The sequence below is a fragment of the Jaculus jaculus genome, chromosome 1 (genome assembly GCF_020740685.1).
Source record: "Jaculus jaculus isolate mJacJac1 chromosome 1, mJacJac1.mat.Y.cur, whole genome shotgun sequence".
NCBI classification, from domain to species: Eukaryota; Metazoa; Chordata; class Mammalia; order Rodentia; family Dipodidae; genus Jaculus; species Jaculus jaculus.
In genome coordinates, this window is record NC_059102.1 from 145520091 (window position 1) to 145527707 (window position 7617).

The window sequence follows — 7617 nt, forward strand, 5'->3', positions numbered from 1 at the left end:
CTTATTTTATGGGACACAATGGATTCCCTGGTGGGAGAGGCCAAGAGAGATAGGGCACATGGGGGCAAAAGTTCCAGAAGGGCTAGCCTGTCCTGTCCCAGCTGCTGTGTCCCTTCTCCCTGAGGTCACCATCTTGTATTTCTCCATCCTTAATGTCCCACACTGCCCTCCTGCCAGGACCTGGACAGTAAACCTTGGGATGCCTCATTGCATTTCTGCGAGGCTGGTAGAGAAGTCCCCTGAGACATGATTAAGGTGCATTGAGATGAGGTCACATCAGAGGGGGACCTGGACCACCCTGACTTTTTTTTTCAAGGTAGGGTCTCTCTCTAGCCCAGGATGACCTGGAATTCACTCTGTAGTCTCAGTGTGACCTCGAACTCTCGGTGATCCTCCTACCTCTGCCTTCTGAGTGTTAGGATTAAAGGCGTGCGCCACCACATCCAGCTCTGACTTATTTTAAGAAGAGAACATTAGGCTTATGAAGACATATCCAGACCTGGGAAGTAGGCTATGGAATGACAGAGGCATTGAGAGAGAGAGAGAGAGAGAGAGAGAGCATGAGCCAGACAACCTCTCCCTAGGAGCTGCTACAATGAGGGAACATGGGACGTCAGGGCAGGATCCCAGAAAGGGAGATCTATGCTCATATGGAGGGAATTCGAGGTGGTCTAGGACTGAGGGGAGTGGGCTGTGGCAAAGGAGGCAGAGAGACCCCGGTGTCTCACAGACCAGCAGGAAGCTCAGATGGTGAGGTGAGGTGAGCTGGAAGTTCCGAGCTCCGGGAGCCAGCACTCAGCACGTGAGCACTCTTCCATAAGTCATAATCCTCCGGTGTGGGCTGAGCCACGCTCCCACATAACTGATGAGAATCCGGAAACCCCGAGTGGGCAGCTGGCTGGCCGCAGGTAGCCCAGCCAGGAGATGCGGTGCTCCCGGGCTCTTGGCCACATCGCTTTCTGCCTCTGTCATCCCATCACTACCCCCCAGCGCTGAGCATGTCTCCCTGTAAGCCAGATGTCCTCTTTTTCTTTTTTTCCAGTTTTTCGAGGTAGGGTCTCGCTCTATCCCAGGCAGAACTGGAATTCACTATGTAGTCTCAGGGTGGCCTCGAACTCATGGTGATCCTCCTACCTCTGCTTCCCGAGTGCAGGGATTAAAGGCGTGCGCCACCACGCCCGGCTCAGATGTCCTCTTAGTAAAAGTCAGGTGGCCACTCCTCCAATGTTACCCCACCTAAACACACACCTAAATCATTTCTGAAAAGACCCTATTTCCAAATAAGGTTACATTCATAGGATTCTAATGTGTCTTTTTTGAAGAGGGCTGCAATTTAATTCATTACACCCTGGATCCTTCCGGCTAGATGGGCGAGGGAAGCAGCTTCCTCTGTTTGCCAGCCCACCTGGGACTGATCAGGAAACAGCCCACCCCTGCTGTCTAGAGGAACAGTTGGGGCAGAGGGGCCAAGACCCTTCCCCCTCATTATGGGGAAGCTTATGTGCCTGGCCACAGTGGGATGCACAGTCATACAACATCTGTCCTGAAGGCTCACAGGGCCTCCATAATGAAAACTCTCTGCATGCAACCTTGAATCTACGCTCTTTCTAACTTCTTTAAAATACCTTCCCACGGTTACTGGTGACGCACCTGGCACGGTGCTGAGCAGAAGGGGTGGGGGCGTCTTCCTCTCTCCTCGCCCCCGCCCTCCGGGATCTGGGGATCTGTCATCCGCAAGGAAGTGCCTCAGGAGTTTGGGCTGGGGACAGACTTCTGCATACCTTCATGGGCCACACTCCCAGAAGGGACATGGGATCGTGGGACCACCTCTAAGGAGTGGAGAGAGGGTCTTGGAGTCTACAAGATGCAAAGGGATTTCTGATACATAGAGGGCTGGGAGAGCGAGGTGACAAAATGCCTGCTGGGGGTGAAGGAGTACCAGAAGACAGATGAAATGTCACCAGTGTGCTACCCAGAGCCAGCCACATCCTGTGTGTGACAGCAACAGCTGCTGTTGGCTTAGGTGCTGGTAAGCCACCCACCGCCCTCCCAGAGCTCTGGTGTCCTCATCTGTCGGAGAACAACGGCAATGGTCCCTGAGGGTTCGTGTGTGACGCAGGGGTGCCCTCCACATGGGAACTTGGCTCAGTGTCTATGCCCTGAGTCCCTCATTGGGTTCCTAGTGTTATCACCCCTGGTGTATGGACGGGGCCAGGAGACCTCCACACAGGTGTGGCTTTCAGCTTGTATCTGACAAGAGAGCCAGGCATCCCCCTAGACTTGAGTCCTTTTGGACTCTGACAGCTCTTGAAATCACCAACACTCTAATAACCCCCCAGCCCTGACCTTGGGACCTGGGGCTGCGGGCGGAGATGACACCCTGGGGGACAGACCCATTGGGGGAAGCGGAGGGGATAAGGAAGAGGCTGCTGTTCCTAGACCGACTATGTCCCCGCCCTGTCTGAGGAAAGCTATGGTGCACAGACAGCGGGCGGCTGGTGATGACAGCGTGCATACGTGCAGCGTGGCACACGCACCTGAGCGGAGGAACTGGTAGCTGTCCTTCCCTTCGTTTTTTGGCACTGGAAACTGAACCTTAATTCCCACACACACACCCCACCTCCCAAGCTCTCAAATACTGTGCCACAGGGCTGTATCCTGCTGCTACTTACTGGCTGGCCTGGAACTCACTCTGTAACCCACGCAGGCTTTGAACTTCTCGTCCTTCTACGTCAGCCTCTCCAATGCCACGACTGTAGACATGCACCATAACCTGGTCACCCTTCCTTCCTTTCCTGTTTTCTTTTTTTTTTTTTAAGAGTCTCACTGTAGTCCAGGCTGGCCTGGAATTCACTATGTAGTCTCAGGCTGGCCTTGAATTTACGGTGATCCTCTTACCTCTGTCTCCCAAGTGCTGGGATTAAAGGCATGCATCAACACACCAGACTCCTTTCTTTTTATTTTTTTTAATTTTTGTTTATTTTTATTTATTTATTTAAGAGCGACAGACAAAGAGGCACATAGAGTGAATGGGCATGCCAGGGCCTCCAGCAGCCACAAATGAACTCCGGACACATGCGCCCCTTGTGCATCTGGCTAACGTGGGTCCCGGGGAATCGAGCCTCAAACCAGGGTCCTTAGGCTTCACAGGCAAGCACTTAACCACTAAGCCATCTCTCCAGCCCCAGACTCCTTTCTTTCTTAAACACAAATAGATATTTCAGTGCATGAGACAACTGTTGTGTTGTCTGAGGTCATCCAGGGCTGGAACTCATGGGTCCCATCCTGGACTAGACACGGGATATGCTGAGTACCAGTCTGGACAGTCTCTCCAGGGCCCCAGGAAAGCTCTATAAACATGATGCTTCCTCCTCCCTTCCGCATCACAGACTCCCACCGTCTCCTATTGTTCTATAAGCCAGTAGAGACTCACCCCAAGAGCTGGGCTCCCCAAAGTCTGGGGGCTGGCCTTGAGCTTTACCGTACCCTCCTGCCTCCCCACTTTCTTTATCTTTCTTTCTTTTTTTAAATTTTTTTATTTTTTTGGTTTTTCAAGATAGGGTCTCACTCTAGCCCAAGCTGACCTGGAATTCACTATGTAGTCTCAGGGCGGCCTCGAACTCACAGTGATCCTCCTATCTCTGCCTCCTGAGTGCTGGGGTTAAAGATGTGTGCCACCACACCTGGCTCTTTCTTCTTTCTCAATCCACCCACCTGTCATCACCTGTCTGACACCCCAGCTTATCACATCACAGAATACAGAATAGGTCCCAAAATCCACCAAGCACAACCATGTCCTGATCAAGTGGCTTTAACGTGTTATTTCTCTCCTTGAGCAGGATCCACAATGATCTGAGAGGTGTGGGCAAAAAGCAGGAAACAAGGTTAGGGATATTACTCAGCCAGGAGAGTGCTTGCCTAGCATGCACAGTCCTGAGTTTGATCCCTAGCACCTCATACAGCAAGCATGGTGCTACATGTATATGATCCCAGCACTTGGGAGTTAGAGGCAGGAAGATCATAAATTCAAGTCATCCTCACTACATATAGAGAGGTAAGGCCAGCCTGGGTTATATGAGACCCTGTCTCAAAAAGAAAGAAGGCAGGCATGGTGGCTCATGACTATAATCCCAACACTTGGGAGGTAGAGGTATGTGGATCAACATTAGTTTCAGGCCAACCTGAGCTAGAGTAAGACCCTCCTTCAAAAATAAATACAAGCCAGGCGTGGTGGAGCACATCTTTAGTTATAGCACTTGGGAGGGTGCAGTAGGAGGATCACCGTGAGTTTTGAGGCCATCTGAGACTACATAGTGAATTCCAGGTCAGCCTGGACTAGAGCAAGCTCCTACTTTGGAAAATAAAATCTAAAAAAAAGAAAGAAGGAGAGAAAGAAAGAAAAGACAGACAGCTGGGTGTGTGTCACATGCCTTTAATCCCAGCCCTTTGGAGACAGAGGTAGGAGGATGGCCATGAGTTCAAGGCCAGCCTGGGACTACAGAGTAAATTCCAAGTCAGTTTAGGGCTAGGGTGTGAGACTCTACCTTGACAAAACCAAACAACAACAAAAAAGAAAAAGAAAAAAAGACAGAGGGGGACTGGAGGAATGGCTGTGGTTAAAGATGCTAGCTTACAAAACCTGACAGCCCAGATTTGATTCCCCAGAACCCATATACAGTCAGATGCACAAGGAGAAGTATGTGTCTAGAATTCACGCTTGCAGTGGCAGGAGGCTCTGGTATGCCCAAATTCTCTGTTTCTGTCAAATATAATAAAATAAAAAAGACAGAATGAATGAACAAAAGAAAGAGATAAAAGCAAAAGAATTACAAAACATCAAGACAGAAAGAATGGAAGGAAGGAGGGAAGGAAGGGTGGAGCAGGAAGCTTGTGGCTTGGCTTCGATTCAAGGAGGGAGATGCCAGAGTTTGCACGAGGACCATGGTCTGGTTTGAAGGTGTCCCCCTAGAATTCATGTGTCTGTTACAATCATAATCTCCACGCAATAGTGCTAGAGGTGGGACCTTTGAAGAATGGAAGGCTGAGGGCTCCATGTGAGTGGTTAATGCTGCCGTGTGGAGTGGGTCCTCTCTCTCACCTTCAACCTGCTGCCGGCCGTGTGTGAATTTAGCAAGAAGACCTTCAGCTGTCAGGGCTGGAAGGATGGCTTAGCAGTTAAGGTGCTTGGCTACAAAGCCAAAGGACCCAGGTTCAATTCCCCAGGACCCACATAAGCCAGAGGCAGAAGATGATGCAACGTCTGGAGTTCGTTAGCAGTGGCTGGAGGCCCTGGCGCACCCATTCTCTCTCTCTCACTCTCTCTCTCTTTCTCTGTCCAATATGTATGTATGTATATATATGTATATATATATATATATATATATATATATATATATATATATATATATATATATACACAAAAAAAAAAGGCCTTCAGCTGTCGGGAGTGGGACCTCCAGCCTACAGAGCTCTTGAGAAGCCAATTTCCATTTCTATAATGACCCAGCCTCAGGCATTCTCTGTTTTGGTTTGAATGGTGAAGGCTCCTGTCAGGCTCATGTGTTTGAACACTCTTTTTTTTTTTAAATATTTTTTTAAAGAATTTTTTAAAATTTATTTATTTATTTGAGAGTGACAGACACAGAGAGAAAGACAGATAGAGGGAGAGAGAGAGAGAATGGGCACGCCAGGGCTTCCAGCCACTGCAAACGAATTCCAGACGCATGCGCCCCCTTGTGCATCTGGCTAACATGGGACCTGGGGAACGGAGCCTCGAACCGGGGTCCTTAGGCTTCACAGGCAAGCGCTTAACCGCTAAGCCATCTCTCCAGCCCTGTTTGAACACTCATATGAATGTTGGTTCTGTTTTGGGGGGGTGTGGAACCTTTGGAGGGGTGGGGTCTAACTGGAGAAAGCGAGTTGCTGGGTGGCCCGTTGGGTGTAGAACCTGCCCTACTTCCTGGTCCATAGAGACAGAGTTCACACCCCTGCTGCCACAGCCAGGAGCCGCTCCTGCTGCCACGTCTTCTTCTATGATGCGCTCTTCTCTCAAACCACGAGCCGGAAGACATGCTTTCTCCACAGCCAGGGATGTAGCTCCGCTGATAGAGTCCTACGCCATATGAACTGATGTGGTGGCACATGCCTACAATACCAGCACTTGGGGAGGTAGAGGAAGAGCAGGCAGTGTAATGGGGATGGGAATCGAGGTTCTGGGGTGCTTTCTGCAACCCCAAGCCCTTCAAACTAACCAAAGAGTTGGCAATTCCAGATTTAAGAAGATGATTTTTTTTTTCTTTTGGTTTTCTGAGGTAGGGTCTCACGCTAGCTTAGGCTGACCTGGAATTCACTATGTAGTTTCAGGATGGCCTTGAACTCACAGCAATCCTCCTCTCTCTGCCTCCGGAGTGATGGGATTAAAGGCGTGTGCCACCATGCCTGGCCCGATTTTTTTTTTCAAGGTAGGGTCTCACTCTGGCCCAGGCTGATCTGTGACTATGCTATGTAGAACTATAGACAGCAGATTTGTGTCCCTTCCAAGTTCCTGTACTGAAGTCCTAGTCTATAGTGATATGCATTGGAAAGTGGAACCTTGGGTAGAGTAAAACCTTCATAGATAGGATTCATATCCTTATAGAAAAGGCGCCGGTGTGTGTGTGTGTGTGTGTGTGTGTGTGGAGAAATGGCTTAGCAGTTAAGGCACTTGCCTGCAAAGCCAAAGGACCTAGGTTTGATTCTGCAGGACCCATGTAAGTCAGATGGACAAGATGGTGCATGTGTCGGGAGTTCGTTTTCAGTGGCTGGAGGCCCTAGAGCACTCATTGTCTATCTGCCTCTCTCTCTCTCTCTCTCTCTCTCTCTCTCTCTCCTTGCCTGCAAATCCTAAAGACCCAGGTAAGCCAGATGCACAAAGGTGAGGCAAGTGCAAGGTCACAAATACCCACTAGGTGGCGCAGGCCTCTGGAGTTTGATTGCAGTGGCTGAGGCCCTGGTGTGCCAATTCCCTTTCTCTCTCCCTCTGTTTCTCTCTAAAAATAAAATAAAATGAAAAAACAAAAGGCCCCAAGAGGGACATGGCATCACATGCCCTTTCACTCGGGAGGCAGAGGTAGGAGGATGGCTGTGAGTTCAAGGCCACTCAGACTACATAGTGGATTCCAAAGCAAGATCTTATCTCAAAAACACACACACACACACAAAAAAAACAAATCAAAAAGGCCCCAGTGAAACACACTCCCTTCCATTAGGTGAGGACCAAGGAGAAGTTAGCTATCTGCATCCTAGTACAGGACCCTCCCTCACCAGAATCTGGCTATGCTGGCTCTGACCTTGAACTTCAGCCTTTATATTATGAGAAAGATGTTTCTGTTGTCTGAAAGTCCCCAGCCTATCATTTTTTGTTTTAGCAACTCAGAAGGACCATGGCATAAGAAAACAGGATAGTAGATGGCAGGAAGACTGCCAAGCAGCTGACCTACAGAGGAGAGATGACCCTGGACTGTCCAGGCAGCCCATAAGATCCCAAGGAACCTTGAAGTGGGAGGTGGGTGTGGAGGAGAGGCCAGAGTGTCAAGGTGCTAGAAGGGTGACCTGACCTGCTTGCTGGCTCTGAGGTGG